At 47.8% G+C, this 18,031-nt stretch overlaps 1 long non-coding RNA gene across 1 annotated transcript in view; it reads left to right on the top strand.

The window, feature by feature from the left end:
- LOC134947430 (uncharacterized) overlaps nt 1–17,807 on the top strand; it is a 63,931-nt gene extending 46,124 nt beyond the window's left edge. The window contains exon 3 of the long non-coding RNA XR_010182553.1: nt 17,590–17,807. This is a non-coding gene — a long non-coding RNA (uncharacterized LOC134947430). The remainder of the gene's footprint in view (nt 1–17,589) is intronic.
- Nucleotides 17,808–18,031: the final 224 nt, after the last annotated feature.

The raw sequence follows: 18,031 nt of genomic DNA, 5'->3' as shown, positions 1-18,031 counted from the left end.
TGAATGAGCTCTGAGACATATAAAGAGGCGTGAGGGGGCTCTGAGGCATACACAGAATCATAAATCAGCTCTGGGACATATAAAGGGGCATGAGGGGGCTCTGAGGCATATACAGGATCATGAGTGAGCTCTGAGGCATATAAAGGGGCATGAGGGGGCTCTAAGGCATATACAGGATCATGGGTGAGCTCTGAGACATAAAGGGGCATGAGGGAGTTCTGATGCATATATAGGGGCATGAGGGGGCTCTGTGGCATATAAATGGGCACAAGGGAGCTCTGAGGCATATACAGGATCACAAAATCTGACAAATAAAATAGCTGCAACCCTACTGTGGTTTTGCCACAACCACTATACAGGAAACTGAGAATATAAAGGTGGTAGCCCTAGTTAGGGGGCCTGCAATGCCAATCTCAATACAGATGAGCAGGAATTCACTTCTAAGCATACTCAATCCAGCACTTGTGCACTCAAAGTCAGGATTCAGGGGGGGGAGCAGGTTTTAGGAGGAGGGAGCAACGTGGCATTTGCGCTTCATACGAAAGGACTGGTAGGGGATGGCTCTCGCTTTATACAGATAACACGTGCAGCTGCACATAATCACATAGCACATCATTTATACTTTTCCTATCTATCTGTACCAGGATTGGCCCATGCGATAGGGAATATAGAGTATACACTCCACTGGTGCAGGAACTGGTGTGAGTGACATATTCTCAGTACAGCACTGCGTAATATGTGTGTGCTATATAAATAACTGTTAAAACATAAATAAAGCTTTCAATACAACGGGTGGTAATAAAGTGGTAGGAGGTTAGCCTTTGTTGAGACATCTCTCCTCACATTTCGGCACACTCCTAATGATGTGTGGCAGTGTCTCCGACACCAGGAAGTAGACTGATGATATATATACACTGCAACACTGCAAACTCAGAGTGCTTTGTGGTCCAGTGAGCTTCCTTAACGTAATCTGGATACTACATTGAATAAGCCTTCGAGATGTCACGGCCTGGCTTGATAATACAGATACAACGTTATATTACACAACTACACCTCGGAATTAGCACATGCACGGAAAGCTAGCACACAACCCCAGCCAATAGGAGCAATAACATAAAACTGTGCACACAGCACCAGCCAATAGGAGCAATAACATAAAACTGTGCACACAACACCAGCCAATAGGAGCAATAACATAAAAACCTGCACACAACACCAGCCAATAGGAGCAATAACATAAAACTGTGCACACAGCACCAGCCAATAGGAGCAATAGCATAAAACTGTGCACACAACACCAGCCAATAGGAGCAATAACATAAAAACCTGCACACAACACCAGCCAACAGGAGCAATAACATAAAAACATGCACATAGCAGCCAATAGGAGCAATAACATAAAAACCTGCACACAACACCAGCCAACAGGAGCAATAACAAAAACTTGCACACAACACCAGCCAATAGGAGCAATAACATAAAACTGTGCACACAACACCAGCCAATAGGAACAATAACATAAAAACCTGCACACAACACCAGCCAATAGGAGCAATAACATAAAACTGTGCACATAACACCAGCCAGTAGGAGCAATAACATAAAACCTGCACACAACACCAGCCAATAGGAGCAATAACATAAAACTGTGCACACAACACCAGCCAACAGGAGCAATAACAAAAACTTGCACACAACACCAGCCAATAGGAGCAATAACATAAAACTGTGAACACAACACCAGCCAATAGGAACAATAACATAAAAACCTGCACACAACACCAGCCAATAGGAGCAATAACATAAAACTGTGCACATAACACCAGCCAGTAGGAGCAATAACATAAAACCTGCACACAACACCAGCCAATAGGAGCAATAACATAAAACTGTGCACACAACACCAGCCAATAGGAGCAATAACATAAAAACCTGCACACAACAGCAGCCAATAGGAGCAATAACATAAAAACATGCACACAACAGCAGCCAATAGGAGCAATAACATAAAAACCTGTACACAACACCAGCCAATAGGAGCAATAACATAAAACTGTGCACACAACACCAGCCAATAGGAGCAATAACATAAAACCTGCACACAACACCAGCCAATAGGAGCAATAACATAAAACTGTGCACACAACACCAGCCAATAGGAGCAATAACATAAAAACCTGCACACAGCAGCCAATAGGAGCAATAACATAAAAACCTGCACACAGCAGCCAATAGGAGCAATAACATAAAAACCTGCACACAACACCAGCCAATAGGAGCAATAACATAAAACCGTGCACACAACACCAGCCAATAGGAGCAATAACAAAAACCTGCAGACAACACCAGCCAATAGGAGCAATAACATAAAACTGTGCACACAACACCAGCCAATAGGAGCAATAACATAAAAACCTGCACACAACACCAGCCAATAGGAGCAATAACATAAAAACCTGCACACAACACCAGCCAGGTCTACTACTGTATGCCGGTATCCCGACTGCCAGTATGCCGGCAGCGGGGCTAGTGCTAAAGAGCCCCTTGCGGGCTCGCTGCTTTCACCATGTTGCGGGCACAGTGGCACGCCACGTGCACCGCACTATTTATTCTCCCTCCAGGGGTGTCATGGACACCCCAAGAGGGAAAATAGTTGTCAGTATGTCGGGTGTCTGCATTCCGGCGCCGGTATGCTGAGCGCCGGGATCCAAGACAGCCGGCATATCAAGTGCCACCCCACCAGCCAGTAGGAGCAAAAACAGAAAAACCTGCACACAACACCAGCCAATAGGACCAATAACATAAAAACCTGCACACAACACCAGCCAGAAGGAGCAATAACATAAAAACCTGCACACAACACCAGCCAATAGGACCAATAACATAAAAACCTGCACACAACAGCAGCCAATAGGAGCAATAACATAAAAACCTGCACACAACAGCAGCCAATAGGATCAATAACATAAAAACCTGCACACAACAGCAGCCAATAGGATCAATAACATAAAAACCTGCACACAACACCAGCCAGAAGGAGCAATAACATAAAAACCTGCACACAACACCAGCCAATAGGACCAATAACATAAAAACCTGCACACAACAGCAGCCAATAGGAGCAATAACATAAAAACCTGCACACAACAGCAGCCAATAGGATCAATAACATAAAAACCTGTACACAACAGCAGCCAATAGGAGCAATAACATAAAAACCTGCACACAACACCAGCCAATAGGAACAATGGGGGTCATTCCGAGTTGTTCGCTCGTTGCTGATTTTTGCAACGGAGCGATTAAGGCAAAAATGCGCATGCGCATGGTACGCAGTGCGCATGCGCTAAGGTTTTAGCACAAAACTTAGTAGATTTACTCACGTCCGAACGAAGAATTTTCATCGTTGAAGTGATCGGAGTGTGATTGACAGGAAGTGGGTGTTTCTGGGCGGAAACTGACCGTTTTCTGGGAGTGTGCTGAAAAACGCAGGCGTGCCAGGATAAAACGCAGGAGTGGCTGAAGAAATGGGGGAGTGGATGGCCGAACGCAGGGCGTGTTTGTGACGTCAAACCAGGAACGAAACGGGCTGAGCTGATCGCAATGTAGGAGTAAGTCTCGAGCTACTCAGAAACTGCTAAGAAATTACTATTCGCAATTCTGCTATTCTTTCGTTCGCAATTCTGCTAAGCTAAGATTCACTCCCAGAGGGCGGCGGCCTAGCGTGTGCAATGCTGCTAAAATCTGCTAGCGAGCGAACAACTCGGAATGAGGGCCAATAACATAAAAACCTGCACAAAGCACCAGCCAATAGGCACAATGGGGGTCATTCCGACCTGATCGCACGCTGTGCTTCGTCACAGCCATGTGATCGGGTCAGAACTGCCCATGTGCTGCGGCCGCATTGCGCAGGTGCGCTGTTGCCTGGCGACGGCTGTAGCTGGGCAGAGACGCTGCTAGCGAAGAAAGTGGTCGCTGCGGCGACCGCAAGAGGATTGACAGAAGGAAGGCGTTCCGGGGCGTCAACTGACCGTTTTCTGGGAGTGGTGTGGCGAATGCAGGCGTGTCCAGGCGTTTGGAGGGCGGATGTCTGACATCAATTCCAGGACCTTCAACGCTGGATTCATCGCACAGGGTAAGTAACTCTATGCAGAAATACACTCCCCCATAGGCGGCATCTAGTTGATCGCACGGGCTGCAAAAAGTTGCGATCAACTCGGAATGACCCCCAATAACATAAAAAACCTGCACAAATGAAATATTTTGCTGATCAAAAGGCAGACGTAGTGGCTATACAGGAATCCCACTTCCCACTGCACTCCCCTCCTCAGTTCTCCAATACCAATTACCCAGTCCACTATGTCTCCTGTGGGCCGTTTAAGAGGAACGGTGTCGCTATCCTTTTCCATAAATCGTGCTCTTTCCAATTGGAGGGTAAGTGGGTAGATGGCAATGGCAGATATCTGATTCTAGTGGGGAAACTGCGAACTAAATATGTTACTTTGGTCTCCATTTATGCCCCTAACTCTAATCAACCTCGGTTCCTGAAATCCTTTTTTCAAAAGCTGTATAGTGTCAAGAAAGGTGCGGTTTTCCTGATGGGTGACTTTAATATAGCTCCTGACCCTAATCTAGACAAATCTTCGAAACTAGATAAACAGTCTGCTAACACAGCCAAAGCCCTGGCCGCCTCTTTTTCACACCTACTAACCGAATTTGATTTATATGACGCCTGGAGAGTCAGGAATATCGGTGCTAGAGACTATACATTTTATTCGGCAGTGCATAGATCCTATTCTAGGATCGATTTGCTCCTGACGGATAAATGGACATTACAATCAATCCCTAACATCAAAATATTGCCGATATCGTGGTCAGACCATGCACCTTTACTGTGGACCTGGTCATACAAAACGCCTATCCCCACACCACGATCTTGGAGGTTGCGGGATTACATTTTAAATGATGAGGACGGAGTCTCTATATTACGAGAGGCCTTGTCTTCTTATTTGGACACCAATAGCCCCGCTGATACCTCTATTTCTAATCATTGGTGTGCTCTTAAGGCAGTCCTGAGGGGTGCAGCTATCCAAGCCTCAGCTCACATAGCACGCCGTGACCGGGAAGTTCAGTTGGCCTATGAGTTGGAGGTGACGATGCTAGAAACCAAACATAAACAATCCCCTGCCGACGATCTCACCCTTGCGTCTCTGACTGAAGCAAAGAGGAAATTGAACAGTCTCTACCTTTTGCACGTACAAAGAGCAGTCTCCAACCTAAATCAAAAATATTACACATTAGGTAATAGGGCGGGTAAATTACTGGCGCGGAAACTCAGAGGGAAAAACCTTATCAACAGAATTAAACACTTGACAAACCCAGATGGATCGCTGTCCCTGAACCCTAAAGATATTGCAAACCAATTTGCCTCTTATTATAGAAAACTGTACAATCTCAAACATGATCCCCTCACCCCGCAACCTTCCTTGCAGCTTATACGGTCCTTTTTAGATTCCATTAATCTACCTTCTATTTCCCCGGATGATGCTTCCACACTTTGCACTCCCTGGACTGAGAGAGAACTTCAGACTTCCCTGAAAGCCCTCAAAAAAGACAAGGCCCCTGGGCCAGATGGGTTTATCAATCTCTTTTACATTACCTTTCAAGACTCACTCTCCCCACTCCTCCTTAATCTGTACAATGACGCTTCCTCTAACCCTTTCCCTAGAGAAATGTTGGAGGCGCAGGTGATAACGATTCTCAAACCTGGCAAGAACCCATCTCTCTGCGCAAATTATAGACCCATAGCACTTTTGAACACAGATATTAAGCTGTATGCCAAACTGCTTGCAAATAGACTGAATCCGTTGATCCCCACATTGGTTCATCAAGATCAAGTGGGTTTCACTATCGGTCGCCAAGCCCCTGACAATACCAGGAGAGTCTTTTCCCTTCTGGAGGCTCGCTCCGCGTCGCGGGAACCCTTATTACTGCTCTCTCTTGACGCGGAGAAAGCTTTTGACAGGATTCATTGGTTATACATGTCAGAAGTTCTTGCCAGGTTTGGGTTCACGGGACAATTTTTACAGAATATCCTACGTCTATATACGCACCCCTCAGCGCGCGTTTTTAGTAATGGGTTTTTATCCGATTTTTTCCCCATCACCAACGGCACCCGCCAGGGATGTCCACTGTCACCATTAATTTTCATTTTAGCAATAGAACCTCTGGCAGAGAAAATCAGGGCATCTACCCTAGTGAGCGGAGTTTACATAGGTCCCACGCAACATAAGATTTGCCTGTTTGCAGATGACGTCCTGCTGTTTGTAACTAAACCTGAATCCTCTCTCCCAGCTATCCACGATATTCTGCAGGACTACTCTAAAATCTCCTACTATAAAATGAACACGGCAAAAACTGAGGCTCTGGCATTTGACATTGAGCCGATCCCACTCCAATCCCTACAATCTATTTATCCCTATGCATGGCAGGACTCTTCCCTCCAATACCTTGGGATCAAGATCCCTTCCGGTTCTCACTCCACGGTGGATTGTAACTACCTTCCTCTCTTGGGTCACTTCAAAACACTCACCAAACAGTGGACGAACTATGAAATTTCTTGGTTGGGGCGACTTTCATCAATCAAAATGATGCTCCTCCCTAAAATTCTCTACCTGTTTAGAGCCATACCTTACTTAGTTCCGCTAGCTCTCCTTAACAAGTTCTATTCTGTCATGTCTACTTTTATTTGGAAGGGTAAAAGACCCAGGATAGCTAGAACCCGCTTGTTTAGATCCAAGGGTAGCGGGGGTCTCGCATTCCCTAACCTAGAACTCTATCAGCATGCATGTCTCCTTGATCAGTTGAAGGACTGGCTCCAGACGGAGTCCGTAAAACCCTGGGTAGATATTGAAAGACATATGTGCACTGAATTTCCTCTTCCAGATTTAATCTGGGTCAAACCTGCACATAGACCCCCCTCTACCAAACTTATGAGGAGTATAATTAATTCTCTTAAGGTCTGGGACAGATTGGTCACTAATCTGGGCGATTGCCCACTGCCCTCCACGCACCTATCCATATTGGCGATTACCAAGCTGCTCCCAGACCTTTCTTTGCGGAACTGGCGGGAGCTTGGGGTTCAGCTGGTCAAGGACTTGTATGATAAATCAGAGCTTAAAACCTTCCAACAACTACAAACCCAATACTTGATACCGTCAAAGGACTTCTATAAATACCTACGTATCCGACATTGGATTAGGGCGAACATGCCTGATCCTCTCTCCTCCCCTACTCCCCCTCCATATATCTTGAGTAACTTTTCCTCCATACACCACAAAGGTGGTATATCCCAGTGGTATGTCACGCTCCTCTCTCCGCTCAATGATGTGAAATTACATATTCAAACAAGGTGGGAATCAGAATTTAATATTCTTCTGACAGATCAGGAATGGGAAAATATTTTTATGAATATGTTTAAAATGTCTCGGTGCATCAACCATACTGAAATGATGTTCAAACTAATCCATGGCCTCTATCACACACCTGATAAACTCCATAGGATCTGGCCAGACTCCTCTAAATTTTGTTGGAGGCAATGTGGATTGGAAGGTACTTTAATACATACATTTTGGACATGCCCAGTTATTAGGCCATTGTGGACGGAAGTTTTTAGACTAATTGAAAAGGTCACAATGGTGATCCTCCCCCACCTCCCTGAGATTGTTCTTTTACATTACTTTCCTCCCTATGTACCCTCTGAATACTCTTATGTTATAGGCCATATTCTCATAGCCACCAGGGCCGCAATTGCTCAATATTGGAAAAGAACAGATCCACCACGCTTATCCACAATTATAACGTCAATACAGCGCAGTTTCGAAATGGAAACTATGAGCATTAAATATTCCTTAGCCCCCCAATCCCCTCTATTGAAATGGCTACCATGGCTTGATTACTATTCCTCTTGCACTACCTCCCGGAATGCCCTGCCTGGTAATGTGTTAATATTTAGTTTCTTGTTATATATGTCTCCATACGGTTTAGTTAAAAATGTACAGAAGTATGCGCAGGTTCTCTACAGTCTCCCTGAAAGACTGATGGTCAGCATCTCCTCTGTTCTGTGTTCCACTCTTTCTCTATCCCCTCTCTTTCTTATCTCCCCTGTTTTCTCTTTATTTCTAACTTTCAAGTCTTTTAGTATTATTACTTTACTACCATGTATTATGGTTTACAGACATGCTGTTACTGTGTTATTGGCTTTTCTGTTTTCATAACGTTGTGTATGCTCTGTATTGAAAATTTTCTCTAATAAAATTTCTTCAGATAAAAACAAAACAAAAAAAAACCTGCACACAACACCAGCCAATAGGGACAATAAAATAAAAAAACAGGTAAATGAATGTCCGGTAATTAAACGGGTAACTGAAGAAGACAATGGAAAAGATTATCTCCATAATGCACATCTTTAACCCCTTGGATGCTGGTTTTCTCACCTCTCTGCTGACGTTATCGCTCGTCACAATCCATCATCAACATCACAATTGTGTTTCTTATGAAGTGACCACACAATGAAAGCAAGAAGAAAAATGAGTAATTGTGATAGTAAATAGCAGGATAATCTGTTTTGTGGGTTTCTAGCAACAGATTATCAGGAAATCCTGCTCACAAGATTACTGTATGTCACCTTACTCATGTTACCCAGAATGCAACAATACTAATATCGCTAACGTTGCGGTGAGGGGTGTTAGATTTTGACCATCAACTTCAAGGAAATCCGTCTAATGATGACGGTAACTATTATCCTGACACGAATGACATCATTACAGTTTCGGCTGTAACTAAATATAGCTAAACGTGAAATTAGCGGCCAAATTAATAATTCTGGAGTTGTTGTCTACTGCAATAATTCAAAAAGGCAATTTGCCCATATTACCGGCTGCCCAAAGAGTATTTGCCTGTGCGCAAGATGTTCTGCCAGCTCGCAGATCCGCAACGTAATTCCCGGATCAGAGTTTGGGATTTCTGTTCCACAACCGAAAAAAAATGTAAACCTGAAATGATGTACATACAGGTTGAGTCTCCCTTATCCAAAATGCTTGGGACCAGAGGTATTTTGGATATGGGATTTTTCCGTATTTTGGAATAATTGCATACCATAATGAGATATCATGGTGATGGGATCATGGGACTTATATCTAAGCACAGAATGCATTTATGTTACATATACACCTTATACACACAGCCTGAAGGTAATTTTAGCCAATATTTTCTATAACTTTGTGCATTAAACAAAGTGTGTCTACATTCACACAAATCATTTATGTTTCATATACACCTTGGCCCTCATTCCGAGTTGTTCGCTCGCAAGGCGATTTTAGCAGAGTTACACACGCTAAGCCGCCGCCTACTGGGAGTGAATCTTAGCTTCTTAAAATTGCGAACGATGTATTCGCAATATTGCGATTACAAACTACTTAGCAGTTTCAGAGTAGCTTCAGACTTACTCGGCATCTGCGATCAGTTCAGTGCTTGTCGTTCCTGGTTTGACGTCACAAACACACCCAGCGTTCGCCCAGACACTCCTCCGTTTCTCCAGCCACTCCCGCGTTTTTCCCGGAAATGGTAGCGTTTTTATCCACACGCCCATAAAACGCTGTGTTTCCGCCCAGTAACACCCATTTCCTGTCAATCACACTACGATCGCCGGAGCGAAGAAAAACCCGTGAGTAAAAATACTATCTTCATTGTTAAATTACTTGGCGCAGTCGCAGTGCGAATATTGCGCATGCGCACTAAGCTGAAAAACGCTGCGATGCGAAGAAAATTACAGAGCGAACGACTCGGAATGACCTCCCATATACACACAGCCTGAAGGTCATGTAATACAATATTATTAATAACTTTGTGTATTAAACAAAGTTTGTGTACATTGAGCCATCAAAAAACAAAGTTTTCACTACCTCAGTCTCACTCAAAAAAGTCCGTATTTTGGAATATTCCATATTTCGGAATATTTGGATATGGGATACTCAACCTGTATAGTATATTTTACATTTTATAATAAATATATACACGAACAAGTTAAATTATTAAGACCACCTCCTATATGTGATGTCAGCAGCACGTAGCCCATGAAGTACGTCACGGTCGTGCTCTGGCTTGGTGGGTGTATAAGGTGTGTGATAGGCCGTCTGCACACATATCACTCGTTGCTGTCATGGGTAAAAGGGGCAATTTATCCGAGTTACAAAAAGGGCTGATTATTGGCTTTCGGGCCACGGGTGGCGGTATCTCTGACACAGCGCAGTGTGTGACCTCTCCGCGTGCTGCTGCGGTGAAGGTGTATCGTGACTGGACAAATGGCGCCATTGTGAATAACCAACGTGAAAACTGCGGAGCACCGCGTGCCGTTGATGTGAGAGGTGAACGTCGGCTACGATGATGCGTCAGGGGCGACCGACACGCTGCAGGGGAGCAGCTCACCGTCAGAATGAACCTGGGGGCTACCAGACGTGCGTCTAATACGCCAGTTCAGCCGTCTAGCTGCTGTCCGTGCGGCACGCGGCGGTTACTCCGGCTATTAGCTGGTGGTCATAATAATGTGACTGAACCGTGTATGAGAATAAGCCCCTCCCCTAGTCAACACAGGTGATATTACTTGAGGGATAATAAAATAATGAAGAGAAGTTTGTAAATGTCATTTACGCCTCTGTTTTATGCTGAACCCCCTGCACTTGGTTTGGTGTTACACATTGATGGTGATCTTGATCTTAGTTAAGTCTGTAATTAGCCCTGAGGGGACGTGCTGATCCATCAGATCACTTCTCACTGCAGCTAATGTGTTGTGACATCACCTCTGTGTCATAGGGACAGAGAAATACAGGACCAGCGTGTTCCTCCTGCTACAATTAGGATGGAAAGGAAATTCCTAGAGTTGGAAGCTACGTACTACTAGGTACACACGGGGTTACCTTCCACTGGGTACACTAGGGGCTACCTACCACTGGGTACACTAGGGGCTACCTACCACTGGATGCACTAGGGGCTACCTACCACTGGATGCACTAGGGGCTACCTACCACTGGGTGCACTAGGGGCTACCTACCACTGGATGCACTAGGGGCTACCTACCACTGGGTGCACTAGGGACTACCTTCCACTAGGGCAATAGGAGCTACCTACTATTGGGTGCACTAGGAGCTACCTACCACTGGATGCACTAGGGGACTACCTACCACTGGATGCACTAGGAGCTACCTACCACTGGATGCACTAGGGGACTACCTACCACTGGATGCACTAGGAGCTACCTACCACTGGATGCACTAGGGGACTACCTACCACTGGATGCACTAGGGGCTACCTACCACTGGATGCACTAGGAGCTACCTACCACTGGATGCACTAGGGGACTACCTACCACTGGATGCACTAGGGACTACCTACCACTGGATGCACTAGGAGCTACCTACCACTGGATGCACTAGGGGACTACCTACCACTGGATGCACTAGGGGCTACCTACCACTGGATGCACTAGGAGCTACCTACCACTGGATGCACTAGGGGACTACCTACTACTGGATGCACTAGGAGCTACCTACCACTGGATGCACTAGGGGCTACCTACCACTGGGTGCACTAGGGGCTACCTACCACTGGATGCACTAGGGGCTACCTACCACTGGGTGCACTAGGGACTACCTTCCACTAGGGCAATAGGAGCTACCTACTATTGGGTGCACTAGGAGCTACCTACCACTGGATGCACTAGGGGACTACCTACCACTGGATGCACTAGGAGCTACCTACCACTGGATGCACTAGGGGACTACCTACCACTGGATGCACTAGGAGCTACCTACCACTGCATGCACTAGGGGACTACCTACCACTGGATGCACTAGGGGCTACCTACCACTGGATGCACTAGGAGCTACCTACCACTGGATGCACTAGGGGACTACCTACCACTGGATGCACTAGGGACTACCTACCACTGGATGCACTAGGAGCTACCTACCACTGGATGCACTAGGGGACTACCTACCACTGGATGCACTAGGGGCTACCTACCACTGGATGCACTAGGAGCTACCTACCACTGGATGCACTAGGGGACTACCTACTACTGGATGCACTAGGAGCTACCTACCACTGGATGCACTAGGGGACTACCTACCACTGGATGCACTAGGAGCTACCTACCACTGGATGCACTAGGGGACTACCTACTACTGGATGCACTAGGAGCTACCTACTACTGGATGCACTAGGAGACTACCTACTACTGGATGCACTAGGAGCTACCTACTACTGGATGCACTAGGAGCTACCTACTACTGGATGCACTAGGAGCTACCTACTACTGGATGCACTAGGAGCTACCTACCACTGGATGCACTAGGGGACTACCTACCACTGGATGCACTAGGGGCTACCTACCACTGGGTGCACTAGGGGCTACCTACCACTGGATGCACTAGGGGCTACCTACCACTGGGTGCACTAGGGACTACCTTCCACTAGGGCAATAGGAGCTACCTACTATTGGGTGCACTAGGAGCTACCTACCACTGGATGCACTAGGGGACTACCTACCACTGGATGCACTAGGAGCTACCTACCACTGGATGCACTAGGGGACTACCTACCACTGGATGCACTAGGAGCTACCTACCACTGGATGCACTAGGGGACTACCTACCACTGGATGCACTAGGGGCTACCTACCACTGGATGCACTAGGAGCTACCTACCACTGGATGCACTAGGGGACTACCTACCACTGGATGCACTAGGGACTACCTACCACTGGATGCACTAGGAGCTACCTACCACTGGATGCACTAGGGGACTACCTACCACTGGATGCACTAGGGGCTACCTACCACTGGATGCACTAGGAGCTACCTACCACTGGATGCACTAGGGGACTACCTACTACTGGATGCACTAGGAGCTACCTACCACTGGATGCACTAGGGAACTACCTACCACTGGATGCACTAGGAGCTACCTACCACTGGATGCACTAGGGGACTACCTACTACTGGATGCACTAGGAGCTACCTACTACTGGATGCACTAGGAGACTACCTACTACTGGATGCACTAGGAGCTACCTACTACTGGATGCACTAGGAGCTACCTACTACTGGATGCACTAGGAGCTACCTACTACTGGATGCACTAGGAGCTACCTACCACTGGATGCACTAGGGGACTACCTTCCACTGGATGCACTAGGGGACTACCTACCACTGGATGCACTAGGGGACTACCTACCACTGGATGCACTAGGAGCTACCTACCACTGGATGCACTAGGGGACTACCTACTACTGGATGCACTAGGGGCTACCTACTACTGGATGCACTAGGGGACTACCTACTACTGGATGCAATAGGAGCTACCTACTACTGGATGCACTAGGAGCTACCTACCACTGGATGCACTAGGGGACTACCTACCACTGGATGCACTAGGGGACTACCTACCACTGGATGCACTAGGGGACTACCTACCACTGGATGCACTAGGGGACTACCTACTACTGGATGCACTAGGGGCTACCTACCACTGGATGCACTAGGGGCTACCTACCACTGGATGCACTAGGAGCTACGTACCACTGGATGCACTAGGGGACTACCTACTACTGGATGCACTAGGAGCTACCTACCACTGGATGCACTAGGGGCTACCTACCACTGGGTACACTAGGGGCTACCTACCACTGGATGCACTAGGGGACTACCTACTACTGGATGCACTAGGGGCTACTTACCACTGGATGCACTAGGGGCTACCTACCACTGGATGCACTAGGGGACTACCTACTACTGGATGCACTAGGGGCTACCTACCACTGGATGCACTAGGAGCTACCTACCACTGGATGCACTAGGAGCTACCTACCACTGGATGTACTAGGAGCTACCTACCACTGGATGCACTAGGGGACTACCTACTACTGGATGCACTAGGGGCTACCTACCACTGGATGCACTAGGAGCTACCTACCACTGGATGCACTAGGAGCTACCTACCACTGGATGTACTAGGAGCTACCTACCACTGGATGCACTAGGGGACTACCTACTACTGGATGCACTAGGAGCTACCTACCACTGGGTGCACTAGGGGACTACCTACCACTAGGGCAATAGGAGCTACCTACCACTGGATGCACTAGGAGCTACCTACCACTGGATGTACTAGGAGCTACCTACTACTGGATGCACTAGGGGACTACCTACTACTGGATGCACTAGGGGCTACCTACCACTGGATGCACTAGGAGCTACCTACCACTGGATGCACTAGGAGCTACCTACCACTGGATGTACTAGGAGCTACCTACCACTGGATGCACTAGGGGACTACCTACTACTGGATGCACTAGGAGCTACCTACCACTGGATGCACTAGGGGACTACCTACTACTGGATGCACTAGGGGCTACCTACCACTGGATGCACTAGGGGCTACCTACCACTGGATGCACTAGGAGCTACCTACCACTGGATGCACTTGGAGCTACCTACCCACTGGATGCACTAGGGGCTACCTACCACTGGATGCACTAGGGGACTACCTACTACTGGATGCACTAGGGGCTACCTACCACTGGATGCACTAGGAGCTACCTACCACTGGATGCACTAGGAGCTACCTACCACTGGATGTACTAGGAGCTACCTACCACTGGATGCACTAGGGGACTACCTACTACTGGATGCACTAGGGGCTACCTACCACTGGATGCACTAGGAACTACCTACCACTGGATGCACTAGGAGCTACCTACCACTGGATGTACTAGGAGCTACCTACCACTGGATGCACTAGGGGACTACCTACTACTGGATGCACTAGGAGCTACCTACCACTGGGTGCACTAGGGGACTACCTACCACTAGGGCAATAGGAGCTACCTACCACTGGATGCACTAGGAGCTACCTACCACTGGATGTACTAGGAGCTACCTACTACTGGATGCACTAGGGGACTACCTACTACTGGATGCACTAGGGGCTACCTACCACTGGATGTACTAGGAGCTACCTACCACTGGATGCACTAGGAGCTACCTACCACTGGATGTACTAGGAGCTACCTACCACTTGATGCACTAGGGGACTACCTACTACTGGATGCACTAGGAGCTACCTACCACTGGATGCACTAGGGGACTACCTACTACTGGATGCACTAGGGGCTACCTACCACTGGATGCACTAGGGGCTACCTACCACTGGATGCACTAGGAGCTACCTACCACTGGATGCACTAGGAGCTACCTACCACTGGATGCACTAGGGGACTACCTACTACTGGATGCACTAGGAGCTACCTACCACTGGATGCACTAGGGGCTACCTACCACTGGGTACACTAGGGGCTACCTACCACTGGATGCACTAGGGGACTACCTACTACTGGATGCACTAGGGGCTACCTACCACTGGATGCACTAGGGGCTACCTACCACTGGGTGCACTAGGGGACTACCTTCCACTAGGGCAATAGGAGCTACCTACTACTGGATGCACTAGGAGCTACCTACCACTGGATGCACTAGGGGCTACCTACTACTGGATGCACTAGGAGCTACCTACCACTGGATGCACTAGGAGCTACCTACCACTGGATGCACTAGGAGCTACCTACCACTGGATGCACTAGGGGACTACCTTCCACTAGGTGCAATAGGGGCTACCTACAATTGGGTGCCCTAGGGGTTACCTACTACTGGATGCACTAGGAGCTACCTACCACTGAATGCACTAGGGAACTACCTACCAGTAGGTGCCCTAGGGGCTACCTACCACTGAATGCACTAGGGAACTACCTACCAGTAGGTGCCCTAGGGGTTACCTACTACTGGATGCACTAGGAGCTACATATTACTTGTGCACTAGGACCTACCTACCACTAGATGCATAAGGGACTGCCTACCTTTTTGTGTAATAGAGGTTACTTACCACTGGGTGCACAAGGGGCTACTAACACTGGGTGCATTAGGGGCAACCTACCACTAAGTGCACTAGGGGCTACCTACCACTGGATGCACTAGGGGACTACCTTCCACTAGGGCAATAGGAGCTACCTACTACTAGGTGCACTAGGAGACTACCTACCACTGGATGCACTAGGGGGCTACCTACCACTGGATGCACTAGGGGGCTACCTACCACTGGATGCACTAGGAGCTACCTACCACTGAATGCACTAGGGGACTACCTACCAGTAGGTGCCCTAGGGGTTACCTACTACTGGGTGCACTAGGAGCTACCTACCACTGGATGCACTAGGGGCTACCTACTACTGGATGCACTAGGAGCTACCTACTACTGGATGCACTAGGAGCTACCTACCACTGAATGCACTAGGGGACTACCTACCAGTAGGTGCCCTAGGGGTTACCTACTACTGGGTGCACTAGGAGCTACCTACCACTGGATGCACTAGGAGCTACCTACCACTGAATGCACTAGGGGACTACCTACCAGTAGGTGCCCTAGGGGTTAGCTACTACTAGGTGCGCTAGGGGCTACCTACCACTGGATGCACTAGGAGCTACCTACCACTGAATGCACTAGGGGACTACCTACCAGTAGGTGCCCTAGGAGTTACCTACTACTGGATGCACTAGGGGCTACCTACTACTGGATGCACTAGGAGCTACATATTACTTGTGCACTAGGACCTACCTACCACTAGATGCATAAGGGACTACCTACCTTTTTGTGTAATAGAGGTTACTTACCACTGGGTGCACAAGGGGCTACTTACCACTGGGTGCATTAGGGGTTACCTACTACTGGGTGCACTAGGAGCAACCTACCATTAAGTTCATAAGGGGCTACTTACCACTGGGGCACTAGGGGCTACCTACCACTGGGTGCACTATGTGCTACCTACCACTGGGTGCATAAGGGGCTACCTACCACTGGATGCACTAGGAGCTACATATTACTTGTGCACTAGGACCTACCTACCACTAGATGCATAAGGGACTACCTACCTTTTTGTGTAATAGAGGTTACTTACCACTGGGTGCATAAGGGGCTACTTACCACTGGGTGCACTAGGGGCTACTCACTACTGGGTGCACTAGGTGCTACCTACCACTGGGTGCATAAGGGGCTACTTACCACTGGGTGCACTAGGGGCTACTCACTACTGGGTGCACTAGGTGCTACCTACCACTGGGTGCATAAGGGGCTACCTAACACTGGGTATACTAGGGGCTACCTACCACTGGGTGCATAAGGGGCTACCTAACACTGGGTGCACTAGGTGCTACCTACCACTAGGTATACTAGGGGCTACCTACCACTGGGTGTACTAGCGTGTGTTTTTTTTAACACAATTGCACAAAAGCCGGATCCACCCCTTTTGGTCAATGTGCAGTAATATCTCTTTCTAGCAGGGTTACATGTGTTTCATTTAATATTATCCCATGTGTGTATTTATTTATGCTTTAGCACCTCTCTGTTTCCTGAGATCGTGCTGCTGCTCAATGTATACACCTACTACTATTTTACTTACTAGTAACTTACCTTTTCTGTCTGTATTAGCCAGCCACCGCCAGAACCAGAGGACTAGTCCTCACCTCATAACTCTGGACATCCTAGCAGACCCGGATCAGGAACACCACCTAGCCCACCAGATGCCTCCAGACCTGGAGAACACTGGACAATCTACCGAAGGTGAACACCGACAAATCCACACAAAAATGAAACCCATCGCTCCGTGGCAACAACAAGCTAAGTAACACCATTGGTCAGTGGGTCTGGGACTGAGGGTCGACAGCACAAAGGTCGACACACCTTAGGTTGACGCCAATTGGTCGACACACCTTAGGTCGACATGGACAAAAGGTCGACATGGACAATAGGTTGACAGGAATAAGGTCGACATGGAAAAAGGTCGACATGAGTTTTTTGTGTTTTTTTGGTGTCGTTTTCCTCGTAGAGTGACCGGGAACCCCAATTAGTGCACCGCGTCCCCTCGCATGGC

The sequence above is a fragment of the Pseudophryne corroboree genome, chromosome 8 (assembly GCF_028390025.1).
Source record: "Pseudophryne corroboree isolate aPseCor3 chromosome 8, aPseCor3.hap2, whole genome shotgun sequence".
In the NCBI taxonomy this organism is placed as follows: domain Eukaryota; kingdom Metazoa; phylum Chordata; class Amphibia; order Anura; family Myobatrachidae; genus Pseudophryne; species Pseudophryne corroboree.
The sequence above is the reverse complement of the archived record's forward strand: the minus strand, read 5'-3'. Positions and strand labels throughout refer to the sequence as shown.